The sequence below is a fragment of the Balaenoptera acutorostrata genome, chromosome 15 (assembly GCF_949987535.1).
Source record: "Balaenoptera acutorostrata chromosome 15, mBalAcu1.1, whole genome shotgun sequence".
NCBI lineage: Eukaryota > Metazoa > Chordata > Mammalia > Artiodactyla > Balaenopteridae > Balaenoptera > Balaenoptera acutorostrata.
The window spans coordinates 8,979,101-8,997,558 of NC_080078.1; the positions used below are offsets into that span (position 1 = coordinate 8,979,101).

The 18,458-nt window shown below is 48.5% G+C and overlaps 1 protein-coding gene across 3 annotated transcripts in view; it reads right to left on the minus strand.

The window, feature by feature from the left end:
* The window catches only part of LOC103007702 (NADPH--cytochrome P450 reductase), a 72,047-nt gene that overhangs the window by 49,902 nt on the left and 3,687 nt on the right, over positions 1 to 18,458 (minus strand). The window contains exon 1 of one of the 3 annotated variants that reach the window (XM_007186562.2): positions 13,611 to 13,741. The exons of the other annotated variants lie outside the window; for them this stretch is intronic. The gene's annotated coding sequence lies outside the window, so the exon portion shown is untranslated. Of the gene's footprint in view, positions 1 to 13,610; positions 13,742 to 18,458 lie in introns of those variants that run through there. 3 annotated transcript variants of the gene reach the window in all.

Sequence of the window (18,458 nt, forward strand, 5' to 3'; positions counted from 1 at the left end):
CTACTTTTTTTTTTTTTAATTAATTAATTAATTTTTGGCTGTGTTGGGTCTTTGTTTCTGTGCGAGGGCTCTCTCTAGTTGCGGCAAGCGGGGGCCACTCTTCATCGCGGTGCGCGGGCCTCTCACTATCGTGGCCTCTCTTGTTGTGGAGCACAGGCTCCAGACGCGCAGGCTCAGTAGTTGTGGCTCACGGGCCCAGTTGCTCCGCGGCATGTGGGATCTTCCCAGACCAGGGCTCGAACCCGTGTCCCCTGCGTTGGCAGGCAGATTCTCAACCACTGCGCCACCAGGGAAGCCCCCCCTGCTGACTACTTTTGAAAACAAAGTTTTACTGGAACACAGTCATGCTCATTCATTTACAGATGATCTATGGCTGCTTTCTTGCTAAAACAACAGACTTGGGAGCTGTGACAGAGACCTTCTGGCCCCACAAAGCCTCAAGTGCTCACTATCTGACCCTTTACAGAAAAAGTTTGTTGACCCCTGGTGTATAGTTAATGATACTCTACCAGTCTTAATTGCCTGTTCTTGATAACTTTATTATAATTTTGCAAGATGCTAACAAGCTAACCCAGCTTTAGGGGAAGCTGGGTGAGAAATGTAAGAAAACGCTGAACTATTGGGGCTGGCCAAAAAGTTCATTCAGTTTTAAGTAAAAATAAAAGACACGGGTTTCCCTGGTGGCACAGTGGTTAAGAACCCACCTGCCAGTGCAGGGGACACGGGTTCGAGCCCTGGTCTGGGAAGATCCCACATGCCGCGGAGCAACTGGGCCCGTGAGCCACAATTACTGAGCCTGCGCGTCTGGAGCCTGTGCTCCGCAACAAGAGAGGCCGCGATAGTGAGAGGCCCGCGCACTGCGATGAAGAGTGGCCCCCGCTTGCCACAACTGAAGAAAGCCCTCACACAGAAACGAAGACCCAACACAGCCATAAATAAATAAAAATTAAAAAAAAAAAAAAAAAAAAAAGAACCTGCCTACCAGTGCAGGGGACACGGGTTTGAGCCCTGGTCTGGGAAGGTCCCACATGCCGCAGAGCAACTAAGCCCATGCGCCACAACTACTGAGCGCGTGCTCTAGAGCCCACAAGCCACAACTACTGAGCCCACGTGCCACAACTACTGAAGCCCTTGCGCCTAGAGCCCGTGCTCCGCAACAAGAGAAGCCACCGCAATGAGAAGCCCACACACCGCAACGAAGAGTAGCCCCCTTTCACTGTAACTAGAGAAAGCCCGCGTACAGCAACAAAGACCCAATGCAACCAAAAATAAATAATAAATAAATTAATTAATAAAATAAATAAAAGACATATTTTTCATTTTTGCCAAGAATTTTATTGAACAATGTATTCGCTAACTGAACGAACTTTTTGGCCAACCCAATATTTTTGCAATTTTTCTGTAAGTCAAAAATTGGTTTAAAACAAAAAAGTTTTTAAAAAGAAATCCAGTAGCATCCTTATTGTGAGGCCTTCCTATCAGCCCCCCTAGACACATCTCATACACTGCTGCCTGTTTCTGCTTCACTGTTCTCCCTCCTAAGAATGTTCTTCGCTTTCTTTCCGTAGCCATCAAAGCTGTATCTTAATGGGTTAACTCGAATGCTACGTCCTCCATAAAAGCGTGGCTGCCGGCTTCACACTCACACTCAGCTCCGGCACCTGGCAGCCTCTGCCTCGGGTTATAGTCAGTTACCTCCCCGTCCGCTTCTCTGACCTGATTATGAGCTCCTGAAGCTCAAGTTATGTCTTACTCGTCACCTGAGTAAGGACCTTGGTTCTCAAAAACCCAGCACTGAGCACTGCAGGAGAGAGAGGCTGCAGTCCTCATCAGCACCTCGTGCGCTGCCTACTCGCTAAGCGGGGGGCGGGCACGGGGCCAGCACCGACCCCGCGGCCACCACGTGCTGAGCACCGCGCTAGGTGCTTTACACAACCACTTTCTTTTGACTCTTATGATTAGCCTGTTTAGATAAATATTTCACCCATTTTTACAGACATGGACTTGAAGACCTAAGGAACCAGAAAATCACTGAAGGTCCCACAGCCAGCAACTCAAAGAGGGAGATTTAAGGGCCATACGAGACCCTCTCTGTCACTTCCTGTCACGGCTCTAGTCATCATCTACCTGCAGACGAGCAAGGGGGTAGCCCAACTCCTGGCTCATCTTCGTCCCGGTTGGTTCCCAGGCTGGCCTGTCACCCCAGGTTTGGCCAGCAGGAGACGGTGCCCTTCAGCGAAGACAGAGTCTCTGCCGGGGGTGGGGTGGGGGGGGGAAGAGGACAGCAGCCACACACGGTGATGGAGACGCTGATGGAGGACGGCAGATAGACACGTGGCCACGCACTTCCCAGGGGCCAGCTTTTATCACGAGGTCAGGCCAGACCGCCGTCAGGCTCGGGCCTTGGATGGCACTGTTTTGATCCCCAGCTCTGCCTGCATTTCACCTTGACATTAGGCCACTGCCATGTGTTAAAGGCTGGTGTCAATCAAGTGTGTCTGAGCACCGACTGAAGGTCATCTCCGCGATCTCTGCCTGCCGAGTCACACCATGCTTTTAAATGGTAGGATGTGGGCAGTGGGGTTATCGAAGGTCACAACAGAACAGCATGAGCGAGTCAGTAAGAACCAGACCCCATGGGGACAGAGGACTGTCTCACGGCGTCCGTAAAAGTGTCCACGATTATTACGCCACCCGCACTAAACCAGGAGCTGCTGAGAGTTTTTGATTGCCTGACCATGTTCTCTTAGGGGGGAGGCAGACAAAATGCTGGCCTGACATTACACCACGCTGTCACTCGGGGCAGGTACACTCAATCACTTGACATGCTCCCAGAGGCTGAGCTGAATGCTCCCGCTGACAGGCAGGGCTGTGAACTCGGCTGCAGCCAGCAGTGGGGACACACTCGGGTTCCAGTGCATCGGCTGTGGCTTCCGGTTAGAAAAGACCCGCCTCACACAGCACGTATGAGGGAGGGGCTATGAGGACACAGGCCACAGCACCGGGGAAAGGTGTCCCCCTCCCAGCCCTGCCCTATGCCCCAAGTGATGTAATGCATAAGTTTTCACGATGTCCAGTGGAGGCCAGGTGTCTCTGCCAGGCTCTTGGCCTCCTTAAGGGGACTTGGTGCTTCAAGCAGCTTTTTCCTTGTGATGCCACCAACTCAACACGTAACTTGCAGGGCTTCTGTGATGGGGAGAAGACTGGGGGGGACTGGTCCCAGACCTTAAATGCTTCAGGGCAGAGGGGACACACCACGCTCCCACTCACAAGGCATTAGCTGAGGTTAACCTCCAGAGGGCTAAGGGATGGGAGGGTGGGGACAGAAATAGGCCGTGAGCAGTGAATGTGTCTGCCGCAGATGTGCACAACTCGCTCGAGGTGATGGGGACTCAGTAGCAGAACTAGTGAGAGTCTAGCTGCTCAAGGACTTGAGACTGATAAACCTGATTTTAAAAAAATCGAGATATATTGGGACTTCCCTGGGGGCGCAGTGGTTAAGAATCCGCCTGCCAAGGCAGGGGACACGGGTTCGAGCCCTGGTCCGGGAAGATCCCACGTGCTGCAGAGCAACAGAGCCCGTGCGCCACAACTACTGAGCCTGCGCTCTAGAGCCCACGAGCCACAACTACTGAGCCCACGTGCCACAACTACTGAGCCCGCGTGCCACAACTACTGAAGCCCACGCACCTAGAGCCCGTGCTCTGCAACAAGAGAAGCCACCCGAATGAGAAGCCCATGCACTGCAACAAAGAGTAGCCCCCGCTCGCCACAACTAGAGAAAGCCCGTGCGCAGCAATGAAGACCCAACGCAGGGTCCCAGAATAAATAAATAAATAAATATTTATTTTTTTAAAAAATCGAGATATAATTCACGCCCCCCACCCCAAATTCACCATTTTAAAGTGTACGATTCAGTGGTTTTCAGTAGGTTCACCCATTGCACAAGCAGCACCACTAGCTAACCCCAGGACATTTTCATCACCCCCGCCCCACAAAGGAAATCTCTGTACCCATCAGCAGCCACTCCCACCCCTTATAGGCCTCCCCCCCCCACGCTTTGCTCTGGACATCAGGAAACTCGGGACAAATCCAAACAGCCTTGAGCAGCCATACGCTATCTTATCCCTAGGTCCCCACCTGCCATCGTATCTATTTTTTTCTAAACAAATACTAACTGTAACAGCCGTTACCAGGTATGAAGCATTCACACTATGACTTTCTACTACTTAAATGTCCTCCTTACAGCAACGCTCTGAGGTACAGGAGCTGTAATTAGCACTGAGATTAGAGTGCCTTGTCCAAAGTCTGGGAGCTGATAGGCGTTAGAACCAGGATTCAAACCCAGACCCACTGGCGTCAGAGCTATTCAATCATCCATTTGCATGCCCTTCACCACCTTTGTAGAACAAGGCAAAGCTGTAGACAGAAGCCACCTCACTGCCTGGCCTGGGGTTCACCTGGCAGTTTAATATCCTGACTATACCATCAGGTGACAGCACTGCTGGGCTGGTGTCTGGCTGGCACTGCCCTGCATTTCAGGAGCCCTCGTGCTCAGGAGGCCTGGCATGACACAGAGCTCACCATCTACCCGCTGCGTGACTGAATCCACAAAAGCTCCAGCATCTCTCTCGCTCCCCACTTGCTGGTACAGGATGCTGGCCCTTCAGCCGGGAGCACTGAACCACAACCAGGGCTGCCTTCTGAGAACTCCCGGCTCTGCCTACAGTCACCCGATAAGGGGCAAGAAGCCAAGCCAGGCTTTCCAACTTCCACGGCAAAATAGCCGGACACAGCGTGGAAGATGCGCTCAGGGCCTCCACTGTGGACTGCCTGCCTTCCGCCTCTGGCAAAGGGTCTCTCCGCGCTCGCTCTCCCAGATCCCCCCGCTCTACCCCTGCCTGATAAAATACACCACTCTGGGTCTATTCTCTGGCTCCCATCCCCCAAAAAACTGCCCTGACAGTATTATAAGGGAGTGTGAAGTTCGCTGCCTTTACCCCAGTGGGTCCCAGAAAGGGTGACCTGTGGTCACACTCCTCTGTTCTTTAGAACATTCCCTCCACCCTGGCCTAAGCCATCTATCTAATCCTGTCGATCTTGTCCACACACAGTGCAGTCCCAGCGCCTCACAGCGGGCCTGGTACACACGAGGGGCTCTTCAAACGCCTCCTGAGTACGGAGGCTGCTGCCCCCTGCCTTACTCCATGACTGTTATATGAAGCCCCAAGGACAAGTGCTTCTTGTGATAAACTGATGCACTTCCTTTTTTCCATCATGTTTGCTGTGAATCCTGTCCTTCTTTCCTTGCCTTCCACGAAGCTCTGAGATGAATTTTGTGCTCCATCACAATGACTTCCCTTGACTGTCTTTTGGTATAATTACCTGCCTCCTGGGGCTTTCTCTCAATTACTAGCTTCTTTCCACGGTTCTTGGTTTTGCTGAGGAGGGTGTGGGCCTGGAAATTCAACAAACCTAAAATAAAACCCTGTTGAGCCATGAAAAGAACATGGGCCTTTTCCATGTTCTTCATGGGCCTTCCATGTAGGTAGACAGACCTTGGTTCAAACCCCAGATGTGCTACCTACACGCCACGGGACCCTGGGCACATTGCTTATTCAGCCTCAGTCTCCTTGCTGACCATCCTCACAGTGTTATGATCATCACATGAGATATGAAACACCTGACATACAACAGACACTCAAAGGTTAGATTAGATCCCTTTTATTCATTTCATTAGAATTTTTTAAATAAACAAATTTATTCATGTTTTTGGCATCCAGGTTAACTGATCTAGAAATATCCAGAAAGACATAGAATACTATGATGGAGGGGCAGTACACAAGTTCTTTCTTTCCTTCAATTAAAAAATAATTATTGAATAAACTATCAATGGCAGGAAGAACTTGAAACATTTAAAATTTCACACCTAGATGGAAACTAAAATCCTACAAAAAGTTCATATTGCATCTTAGAATAATCTTAAAAAACACAGATCAGACCCAATATTGGCACCTCAGTCAATATGCAGGAGAAAGCTCGGCAGTACACTCAGGAGAGAGAAACCATAAGCACTCATCCGCCACTCATCCACGTAGCGTTTCTGAGGGCCTACTTCATGCCCGGCACTATTCTATGTGCTGGCCTACACTCGTGGAAATGATGGGGAATTCTCTGTTCTCAGTGAATCCACATTCTTCTCCAACCCCCATACTGCCATTAGGGATAGGGAGAATGAGACTCCTTTTATCATAAGCCACTTCCATATTCTTGGTGGAAGCAGACGGAGAAGAAGGAAAAATAAACAGAAAACAGTAAGACAGTGAGAATGACTGTAAATTCTTGAGCGAAGGAGGGTTGATAAGAGTTGGGCTTCATGAGCAATGGTACCATGGACAGATCACGAGAAGTGATGGGGCGGGGAGGGAGAATTATGGACTCAGGGAGGCCAATTCGAGAGCCGGCGCAGCAGGAAATGACAGGGGCCACAATAAGACCACAGCAGTGGAAGGAGATTCAAAGACTAAAAACTGTTGGGACTGTGTGGTGGAGGCACCCCAGAGTGAAGACAAGGGGAAAGTGGAAAATGTCTTTTGTCCTTAGAGCTTCGGGGACCAGGGGACAGTGAGGTCACTAGCAGGGTGGGGGTTTCAGATAGGCGGGACGGTCTTGCTCAATGACCTTTTAGAGTTTGCAAGTCACATTACATAAGGGACTGTGTCCAACATGTCCAGGTAATGCCATGTGGTTTCCTAATCGCAAAGGTTCTGAAACCCTAACTGAAACCAACAAATGCCCTTCTTCACAAGACCACAGTCCCACCCGAAACCCCACCTCTGAAAGAAGCTGGGCACAACTGGCTGATCCATTCTCCTGTGTTTTCGAGAACCGCCAGCCCTGTTTTCAGTGTTGAAAACTGACCCCAAGTGACCTATAGATACAGAGTCAGCACACTGGGTTCAGGGAAGGCGAGCGTGAGTTCATGTGTTCCTACCCAGTCCTCCAACCTTTGTACAGACCCAGCCTACCCAGCGCAACGATGGTGTGTGCCACGAGGATCAAAGTTACCTCGGTCACAGAGCTCTTACCTAAGCGTCAAAGGAAGAAGTGATATGAAAGGCTGCTCTGGCAAAAGGAATGGGGTGCACAGGGCCACAGGAAAAGGCACTGAAGACAAAACTAGGGGAGATTTTTTAAAAAAATGACTAAACACCATTCTTGATTTTCACCTAGAAGCAGATTACACAACCCCACATCAGAGTGTCCTTACAGAGTCCATCTTCCTCCGTGATTACAACCAGGGGACAAAACTCAGCTTTTTCCATCCTATTCCTACTACAGGACATCTCCCGAAGAATCCAGTTCTCTGAGAAACAGTCTACGGCCGATGGCATCACAGTTTGGCTCATCATTTTATTCTAGTTTAGCTTTGAAACACATTAATTTCAGGGAAGCACGTGTACAATTCTCTCAGCTGCGTACAGACCAGAATGCCTCACCCTCCAGCACTCCAAATAAAGGATAATTCTTAGATGTTCCCCCACCACATCACCTCTTTATAAGTAAAACAAGTAAGCCCCCTATGTCAGCAGCTTTCTCCACAAGCCACCCAGAAGAAGGACCAGGTCCCCCAGCTGCTTTGTTCACGACATCCCTGAGCATGTTGCCATGCCAACCAGCATCAGGCATAACAGAGGCTGATGGATTTGGCTCCAGTGGACCCAACCAACAGGAGCCACCAGTCCGCAAAGAGCCATGGTTTGCGCCATGGGACTCCTCCGCCACCTTCACACACACACATCCCAGCAGGCACACAACTAATATAAACACCTCACTTGGAGAGGGGGCTGGGGAAGGAAACACACTTTTAGGATGTAGAGCTCTAAAATGGTATGACACAGATTTAGGCAGAGTAAGATTCCTAAATGATGAATTCATCCAGAGAGAAGTAAGAAAGTCCGCAAACCTAAGAAAAGAATACACTGTTCCGTGCTAGTCACATCACAGACCTATTGAAAAGCCTTCCCATCACAGAGCATGGTTCACAAGACCCCTTCAGATAAGCCCCAGTCATTTCCAAGCATCAGGCAACCTACACCCTTACACGCCCCAGAGCAGGTGTGTCTTGGTGGGATCCGTGAACTCCTAGCTACCCTCCAAGATCCAACTCAAATGTCCCGTCTTCCGTGGAGCCTTGCAGGACCTGCCCTCCCCAATAAAGTCAGCTCGTCCTGAGTGCTCCCCAGCGCACAGCAGGCTCAGCACCGAGAGGACACGCCTCGCACGCATTGTCTCAAGAAGGAACTCGACACACTCTGTCATCGTTGTTCACTTTTGCTTGGTCCTCTCCCCGTCAGAGTGCTTGAGTGCTAAACCAGGCCCTAAACACAGAAGTTTAGACCCTAAAGCCCAAAAACGTGTTTTAAAATGTCATTTCTCAGGGATGGAAACACTTCCAAGAACAAAGAGAATTCACTACCGAAAATAAATACTTCTTGAGCGGTTCCAGGAGGCAGGTGGAGCAGGGATTCTTTCCTACACTTGACGGACGAAGAATGTAAGGCCGGTGTGGACCACTATAAGCTGGTGCCTGTACAAGCTAGAAAGCTACCTCTGACCCAGGAGCTTCTCCCCACCTGCTCCGTGAGCCTACACTTCTATTACGTGCCAGATAACTGCACAAGATAACAAGTTTTGTCCTGTAGCTTATATAATCATGGTGATGATAATAATGGTAATAATAATAAAAGAACTGGCTTTGTCTATCTCTGTGTAAGATACTCATTTAAGTTTCTTATGCTATGATGAAATGTACAGTGAGAGATACAAGATAGACATCCTTGCGCACTGCGGTACTGGAAGCGAGGAACAATCATGTTATTAAGCAATTACATGTATTAGATTTCCCTCCCCCCATCCCCCCCCAAAATCCCCTACAGTCAGAAAATGAGATAACATTGCACAAAAAGAGGAGGGAGGGCTCTGGAAGCAGACGGCCCTATGTGAGGCCTTAGTTCCACCCTCATAGACTTGAGCAAGTGATTTCATCTCTGGGACGGCCTCCCCAGCTGTGAAGTGGGCATGGAAACACCAGCCTTTGGGGTCATCAGAAGAACTTAAAATATATATATATATATATATATTATATATATATATATATATATAATATATATATATATTTACATATATATATACCTAATACAAACTTAGCTCAGAGTCTCACATAAATTTTCCTGAAATAAAAGCATCTATGGGCTTCCCTGGCGGTCCAGTGGTTAAGACTCCGTGCTTCCACTGCAGGGGGTGAGGGTTCGATTCCCTGGTCCAGGAACTAAGGTCACATGCTGCTCACGGTGTGGCCAAAAAAAAAAAAAAGCATCTCTGCCATTAGCAGTTAGCAACTGGCCCTAGAATTATGAATTAAAAAATGATGACTCTTGGGCTTCCGTGGTGGCGCAGTGGTTAAGAACTCACCTGTCGATGCAAGGGACACGGGTTCGAGCCCTGGTCTGGGAAGATCCCACATGCCGCGGAGCAACTAAGCCCGCGAGCCACAACTACTGAAGCCCACGCGCCTACAGCCAGTGCCCTGCAACAAGAGAAGCCACCGCAATGAGAAGCCCACGCACCGCAACGAAGAGTAGCCCCCGCTCGCCGCAACTAGAGAAAGCCCACGCGCAGCAACGAAGACCCAACGCAGCCAAAAATAAAATAAGATAAATAAATTTTTTAAAAAAATGATGAGTCTCTGCTGGTGGGAACATAACAAGATTATCAGTTTTGGAGGGAAGTTTGGCAACATCTATTGACGTTTAAAGTCACCCCATTTTTACAAACACACATACTCCTCTGTACTATTTTTCTCCATCTGAAAACTGTCTCAGTGTAAGGCTATGAAGGACATTCACTGTCTATATTGCACATTTCTGTAATAGACTTTTTATAATGAGCACTTAATAATTTTGTAAACAGAAAAAATACATTTTTATAAAAAACAGTCATTTCTCCATTTCGATTTTCAAATGAATCTGACATATAGTAAAAAGTTAAATCTGAAATTATATCATCATTTGACAAACCATGTGTCAGAGCCGTGGAGGACTTGTGTGTTTTGTTCACTGCTATAGGCCCGACACCTCAAATAGTGCCGATATATCATAGGTAATCAACATCTGTTAAATGAATACATTTAAAAGCTCATAAATGTTCCAGTTCTTCCACTTCTAAGAATTCATTATGCAAAAATATTTGTCCAGTCGCTGAAAGATAAAGAACAAGGCTAATCATTGTAGCAGAATTCATAACAGTAAAAGGCTGCAAACAACATACATTTTTTTCAATAATATTGGTTACTGGGATATTGTCATTTTTAAAAAGAATGAGGTTTTAAAAAAGGAATGAGGTGGATCTTTACATAGTGCTATAGAAAGACATCATGTTAAGTAATAAAAAGCAAGACTCAGAACAGCATGACTAGTTTCATCTTAATTCTGTGTTTTAAATTTAAATAGTAAAAAATTCCTGCTGTTTTAAGTAAAAAAAAAAAAAATCTAGGTAATAAATGTTTTTGTTTGTGAAGAAAAATATCTGGAGAATATATACTACACCACTAGCAGTAATTTTTTTGTCTCAGTGTAAGGCTACGAGGAATGTTCACTATTATATTGAGTATTTCTATAAGAGTTTTTTTTTTTAACATCTTTATTGAAGTATAATTGCTTTACAATGTTGTGTTAGATTCTGCAGTGTAACAAAGTGAATCAGCTATAGGTACACGTGTATCCCCATATCCCCTCCCTCTTGCGTCTCCCTCCCACCCTCCCTATCCCAGCTCTCTAGGTGGTCACAAAGCACCGAGCTGATCTCCCTGTGCTATGCAGCTGCTTCCCACTAGCTATCTATTTTACATTTGGTAGTATATATATGTCAATGTTACTCTCTCACTTCATCCCAGCTTACCCTTCCCCCTCCCCATGTCCTCAAGTCCATTCTCTACGTCTGTGTCTTTATTCCTGTCCTGCCCCTAGGTTCGTCAGAACCATTTTTTTTTTTTAGATTCCATATATATGTGTTAGCATATAGTATTTGTTTTTCTCCTTCTGATATGAGTATTTTTTTTTTAAATTTTATTTATTTATTTATTTATTTATTTATTTATTTTTGGCTGTGCTGGGTCTTCGGTTCGTGCAAGGGCTTTCTCTAGTTGCGGCAAGTGGGGGCCACTCTTCATCGCGGTGCGCGGGCCTTTCACTATCGCGGCCCCTCCCGTTGCGGGGCACAGGCTCCAGACGCGCAGGCTCAGCAGCCGTGGCTCACGGGCCCAGCTGCTCCGTGGCATGTGGGATCTTCCCAGACCAGGGCTCGAACCCGTGTCTCCTGCATTAGCAGGCAGATTCTCAACCACTGCGCCACCAGGGAAGCCCTGATATGAGTATTTTTAAAAATAATGAGCACTTAGTAATTTTGTAAACAGAATAAAATCTATTTTTATAAAAAGTCATTTCTCCATTTCACTTTTTTCTCATTTTAATTTTTAAATGAATCTGACATGTAAGTTAAATCCCATAGCACTAAACTGAGGTCCCTGGGCCTGGGGTGGTTTGGTGAAAGGCACACAGTGCTAGTGCCCGAGCTGGGGCTCAGGTCCCCTGACACCCCACCCTCCACCCCATCCAGGGCTCTCCTCCTTCCTAAAGCATGAGGAAGCAGATGTTGCCGGGGCAGCTGGGCCCTCTGGAACCACGAAAAGTCCCACAATTACAGAAGCCTCTATTAGGAAAAAAAAAAAAAAAGTTGCTTAAGAGCTACATTTTTATGAACTTGAAATGTTCCATGAGTTTAACAAGTAAATGTTCTGGATTTGCCAAGCAGTTCTGATTTCAAATAGTCTATCTCCTAAGTACACGTGAACTTTATTGAACTCAGATCCTGATGTTCAAGGGGTTAAGGAAGGATCAATTCAGAGACACTGGCATGTCCTAAAATTTAAGGCTTGTCTGGCAACAAGCACTTCATACACCTCATGATTGTTTACAAACTCATACCACTCAGGAGTTTCACCTGCCTTACTCATGCTGACTGCAATCAAGGTTGCTATTTCCAGGTGCTCAAACCTATCTGTAACTTTTTCCAGTGCTAGACAGGATTTGGGAGAGTTAACGATCACTCTGAAGTTTTCAACACTACAACCCAACTGGAAGCCAATATTCTGTTCTCTGAAATGCAGACCACTTTTTTAGACTTGATTAAACTAGGTGGTATGAAAATCATGAGAAGCTCAAGAACTGACCATTCTCTCAAAAGGAAAATGAGAATTCCGTAGAGGGACACAAAGAAAAGAAAGTGATTTCTTCTGGGTTCACTGCTTTACTAACTGGGACTTTTGGACTTTTTTCCTGATCAAGCCAACCCCACAACCACTCAAAGGGGACTTGTGTAGACAGAACTTGTGAGTGGTTGATGAATCGATGCTTTCTCCCCAAACAGGTGGGCCTGTGAATTACAGCATTGCACAGTGAGGACACTGGATCCCAGAGGGTTAGTTAACTGCTCAACTTACGTGGAAAGTCACAGTTCTCAATGTCACCCTCCGAGACCCTCTCTTCTGAGCCTCAGAGCCTCAACCCTGTGGGGGCCTACAGGGTGGGCTGTATCACTATCTGGGCTACTGAGTAGGAAACAGAGGCTCCAAGAAGTTGTGTCCTGCCAAGATGCCAAGGTTCCAACCGAGGACTACCCATTCCAGACCCGTCTCCCTTGGCCTTAGCACTATTCCCTACCTCGGCCAAGCTCAGAAGGAAGGCTGTATTTTGTCAGTCTAAGAGAGGAGGCAGCCACGTTCTTTGAAATGGCCCCAAACTTTTCAGTACTGGTCACCGGCTCACACAGTGGTGACTCTCATCGAGAAATGAAGAGCAAAAAGTCGAGGTCAAGTGCCCCCGCCGCCCAGAAGACCTCCACCTCTTTCCCAATTGCTCCCACGAGCTAAGGGTATCACGGTTGCCCAGCAGAGCCCGGCAAAGCACCTGCCAAGGCACCTGCCCGCGAGGAGCACTGTCCCCCAGGGATGCCGCCGGCACGCAGAACGTTTCCCAGGAGAGGCAGGGCTGGCGGGCTCGACTGAGCCCACCTGATGCTGCGAGGTCAGATTCGGGTCCCACCCACACTCATCGAGCGCGTCCTACGTGAGTGAACCCAATAACTGGCCGCCTCCTGAGGCCCACTGTACAGACGGGGAAACTGAGGCTCGGAGAGGAAAAGTGGCTTAGCCCAAGGGTGGCGGCGTGGGGGCTGGAGCCCTCTCACGCCGAGACCCGATCCTCCGCCGAAGGCCCGGTAGGGCGCCTTCGGCCGTGGAAACGACGACCCTCAAGCCTCCGCGAGAGGTCAGCTCGAGGGGAAGAGCCACCCTAAGAAGGGCCGAAATGGGAGCCGCGCTTTCCGCGCCGGCGTCGGGCGAATTGGGCAGCGACCCGGCCCAAGAGCCCGCCCCCATGCCGAGGGCCCGGGCGGCCGAGGCGGCCAGAAGGCGTCGGGCCCCGGAGCCCGGGCACCCAGAGTCCTGGCGACCGGACCCCGCCAACCCAGCACCAGCGAACGCACGTACTCACCACGCTCGACCGGCTGCAGTACGGACACCTGAGGAGGACGCAGGCCCACACCACTGAGGCGCTACCACCGCCCGCGCCGGCTGCGGGGGTGGGACCGTGGCCGACGGCGGCGCCGCTCCGCCCAACCCGGCCGTGCGCTTGTTTCTGGGGCCAGGCCTCCCCCCTGCGAATCCGCGCTCTTGGTACGGCCCTGAAGGCCACGCCCCCTCAGCGTCCCAGCTCAGCAGAGGGACCTCGGAGCCCAGCGTGTAGTCCGGGAGGGGGCGGGAGTCTCCTCACGCCTTTGACAGTTCCGTGGGGGCAGTAGCCGTGAGCCGCGCCGTCTGGCCTCCTGCTGCCGGCCGCCGCTCGCGTGTGTTCGCGACTCTTTCTCCTCCACGATCCTCAGTGCCCTCGCCTGAAAATGGCGAACCTGCATGAACAGTGTCGGGGTCCCTCCAGCCTGAGACTGGAATGCTGGCCTGCTTGGGTCGGGGGGCAGGAAGTGAGCAGGCAGGGGGCGAGGACTGGACCGAAGAGGCAGGAGGGGGCAGAGGGCACTTCGGGTTTGGAAAGATAGGCTGTCTTGGTCGGGGGTAAGAAGCCCACCTCTTCCTCCTGCCGTGGTTCCTATGTTACAGGATTATGAAGATTAGATGATATAACTCATGTTCATAAACAATTTAGCTCAGTGCGATAGTAAGTGCTCTAGAAATGTAAGTTGTTGTTGTTGTTATTACAGGCTCTGCTGCGAATTCCTTTTGGAACAGTGGGCAACTCACTTCGTTCAGAACCCGTTCTCCATCTTTAAAAATGGGACCCACCAACGGCAACCAATTACTTGGAAATACTAAAGGCCTATATAAGGAGAGGATTATTCCCGTGGCCCCAGTTTTAGGCTTCCATCTTTCCAGTCTGTCAGGAACATGTCTGATTCACCCCATTGAATCAGTCCCTCCAACAGGTTGGATGAATGCAGTAGCCCTCAGGGTGGGGCGTACCCCTGTCTAACTAAGGGACTGAATGTGTAACTCCTATGCTAGGCCCTCAAGAGAGCAGTAGGGAAATTCATCCCCCAGATCTCTGATACTCCCTCTCGCCTTTTCACCACCTTGCTGAACAAGCTTCCCTGCGTGTCCCAGAGAGGCTTCAAACTTTGCCTCTGAATCCTTGCACCCTGCTTCTGTGAAGCCAGAACACATACCACTGAATTCTCTCTCTCTGCTGATAGCATCTCTGAGGCAGGAGACAGGCATCTTCTTTTACTTTTTCCCATTAAACCAGTAGCTGAGTCCTAGGGATTCTATCTCCAGGACCACCCTCCCCCTTTCTCATCTTTCCTGCTCTCCCTGCCCTAGTTTAGGCCTACCTGGGTTCACCTTTCACCTGGATGATCTCAGCAGTTCCTGACTCGAATGCCACCTCCAGTTTCTTCTATACCTATACCAGGGAAACTTCCTCTTATACTGCTCTGCTCAGTGCCCTACCTTCCTGTCCCTTAAACTTTCCTCCTCAAAACATACTCTCACTAGCCAGCTGGGAAAAAAAATGTAAATTGGAGACACATCTCACACCTTACACTAATATAAACTCCTGATAGATAAAAGATGTAAACAATTTTTAAAAAGAGAAGAAAAAGGAAAAGTTCTACAAGAAACCATGGGAGAATTGTGTTAATCTCCAAGAGGACTTTCTGAGTTAGAAGCCATAAATGACTGAGAAAACCACTACATAAAAATCAAAACTTGGGACTTCCCTGGTGGCACAGTGGTTAAGAATCCGCCTGCCAGTGCAGGGGACACGGGTCCGATCCCTGGTCCGGGAAGATCCCACATGCCGCAGAGCAACTAAGCCCGTGCGCCACAACTACTGAGCCTGCGTGCCGCAACTACTGAAGCCCACGTGCCTAGAAGCCCATGCACCACAACAAGAGAAGCCACCGCGATGAAAAGCCTGCGCACTGCAATGAAGGATAGCCCCCGCTCGCCACAACTAGAGAAAGCTTGCGCACAGCAACGAAGACCCAAAGCAGCCGAAATTTTTTAAAAAAGGTAAACAGATTAAAAAAAAATCAAAACTTAATGTGTGACAAAGACCTACAGGCAAAGTCCAAAGGCAAAGGACAAACCAGGAGGAAATATTTGTCTAATAAACAGCCTCTACTAATTAATAAGAAAAGACTTATTAATATAAAAGGGCAAAAGATAGGAATCATCAGTTCACAGAAGAAAAAATACAAATGGCCCTTAACCATATGAAAAGTTATTCAACCCCACACGTAGAAAAAATGCAAATTAAAAGTTGACCAAGATACTGGTTTCCACCTACAATGATGACAAAATCTGAAAGTTTGATGACACAGGGTCGGTGGAGCTGTGTGGAAAAAGATACTGTCATTTATTGTTTCCCCATCCAAACATGAATATCATCCAGCTATAAAGAAGACAAATAAGGAAGCTCATTGCTGACACAGAACAATCTCTCAGATAAATTGATGAACGAAAAATACAAGGCGATGGCCAATAGGCAGGGAATGCTACTGTTGGTGTTTTTAAAAGCATTGCAGTGGGGGAAAGTGGAGGAAAAAATGTACACACTGTGGATATATATTTGGTTGTATGTGTATGACCTCTGTGGAAAGAAAAAAAGAGATAACATTGGTTGTCTCTAGAGGAATGGGAGAACCGGGACCAAGGGCAAAGGAAGCGTCACTGTACACCCTTTGTATCTTTCACATTTTGTGCCTTATGAATGTTTTATTTATTCTAAGTCAAATACGTAAATACTTTTAAAAATACTCAAACAACCTTGTCACTGGCCAAAGAACCAACTCTTTTACTGGCTCCCAATAGGTAAAGAACAGTGTCTATCCACTTCATTTTTCTTAAATCAAAATCCAACACGTGTGGGGTTACAGACAACAGTTTCCTGCCAACTCCCCTCTGTTGCGCCTCATCTTCACTGCCCGGAAAGAATCACTTCTTACCTCGTTTCGCACTTGCTTCTGGTCCTTATTTCCATGCTGGTAAATAAATGTTTGTGTGGCTGCCTGTTGTCTGAGATTTTAGGTGTTACCTCTAGAGTCCTGCTAATGATGAGCTAGGTTATTAAAACCACAGCCCACCTCCCCTGCCCACATGTCAACATAATTATTTATATACCTATTTTACTTCCTCTGTTAATCATTTTGATAATTGAAATAATAGCCTTGGACCGTTATTTCTTGAGCCATCCACCGCAAGCAGTATCTTTTCATGCCGTACCATGAAGCTCTCAGCATCCTTGCCCTTCCCTTTGCTCTGTACCCCCGCCTCTGTCTCCCCACTTAGCTGTCTGAACTTCCATATTTTCATTATTGAGCTTGACAACATTTGCATTGTACATAATATGTTCTTTGCTTTGTCCCTTGAGCCTCAAAGTCAAGTCATCAAGCAGCACTGACTTTGTCGTCACATTGTACAGGGGATGCACAGCCGAACCAACCACCCCTATGATTACAGGGCTCGTGCTGTGTGTCCTCTTTCTGAAAGTTCATTTCCCCCCCCCCGCCCCCCGCCCCCCGCCCCCGGCACAATTTAAAAGAAACAGATCCTCAATCTCTCCAGGGATCTGGTGTATCAAGCTTTTTTCCTGAGACTCCCTCCAAGGTTCTCAGGCACACCCCAGCCCCCATCCATACTGGCTACTGTAAAGGACGAGGCTGATTCCTATCTGTGTTTCGGTTCTCATAAAGGGGCACAACAGTTTGTGGAATGAACGGATTGCCTTAGTCTGGAATGCAGAAAGAGCGTTCAAAATCTGGCCCCAACGTATCTTTCCAGCTTGATCTTTATAACTTTTGTCCACAAATTCTACACTGTAGCAAAACTGGATGAATCCAGTTTTGTACATGCTGTGCATTTTTATTCCTCTGAGCCACTAGGAATGTTGTTCTCTTCCATGTTTATATGTCCATCTCCTACCAATGCTTCCACCTCTGGAAGATGCCCTGATCCCTCCAGAAGTGATGGCTCCCTCACTACTGTCCAGCTCTCCAAGGCCCAGAGGATTTCCTACTTTAAATCATGTCTCGTCAGTCTTGAGTGTCTCCAGGGCAGGTCTGTCTCAGAAGCCTCTTCTCTCTCTGCCTCCCAACCCCCAGGTTCTGCCAGATGCAGGCAGCATGGAGGCATTTGCGGGATGAGCCACAGAGGATTCAGGAAAGGCGGCCTGGAGTTAAGGGGCTTGGGCTTGGGTGAACGAGAATGAGAGTCCAAGGGGCAGGGGTGCCAGAGCCAAGGCTGGAATGAGAGGGAGACAGGGAAATGGACTGCGGTCAGGGCAGAACAAGGACTTTGTGACGTGTGCAGGCCACTGCTTTGTTGCTTTTGGAAGGGCTGTGTCCTTCCACTGAACAGAATGGAAGAAGGTTTGTCCAGGTGAAGGTGCGGGCACCACTGCATTAAGGGCTCATCAGGAAGATGTGGTCTTCTAAGGGAGAGCTGGGGGCCATCAGGATAGGGCCTTTCTCTGCCGTCCCACACCCTCTTCCCACAAGATTCTTCTGAATGTGAACAACCTGAAAGCTCAGAGCACCTACAACAGACAGAAAGCTCAGGGACTGAGGGGCCAGAAACTGACCCCTAAAGCAAAGCTTCTCTCCACAGCAGAAGCTTTTACACGTAAAACATCCCACAAAGCTAAGGACTGTACCCTGTATCCATACCTTTTGATTGCCATGATCCCTTGAAGCCTTTCCTTGCTCTATAGAACCAAACGTTCGCTGAGCACTTGCAATGGGCTCCCACTTGCTATGGGACGGAAGGGAGGAGCTAATTACCATTTATTGAGCACCAACTAGATCCTGAGCGCTGTGCTAAGCAGTCTACA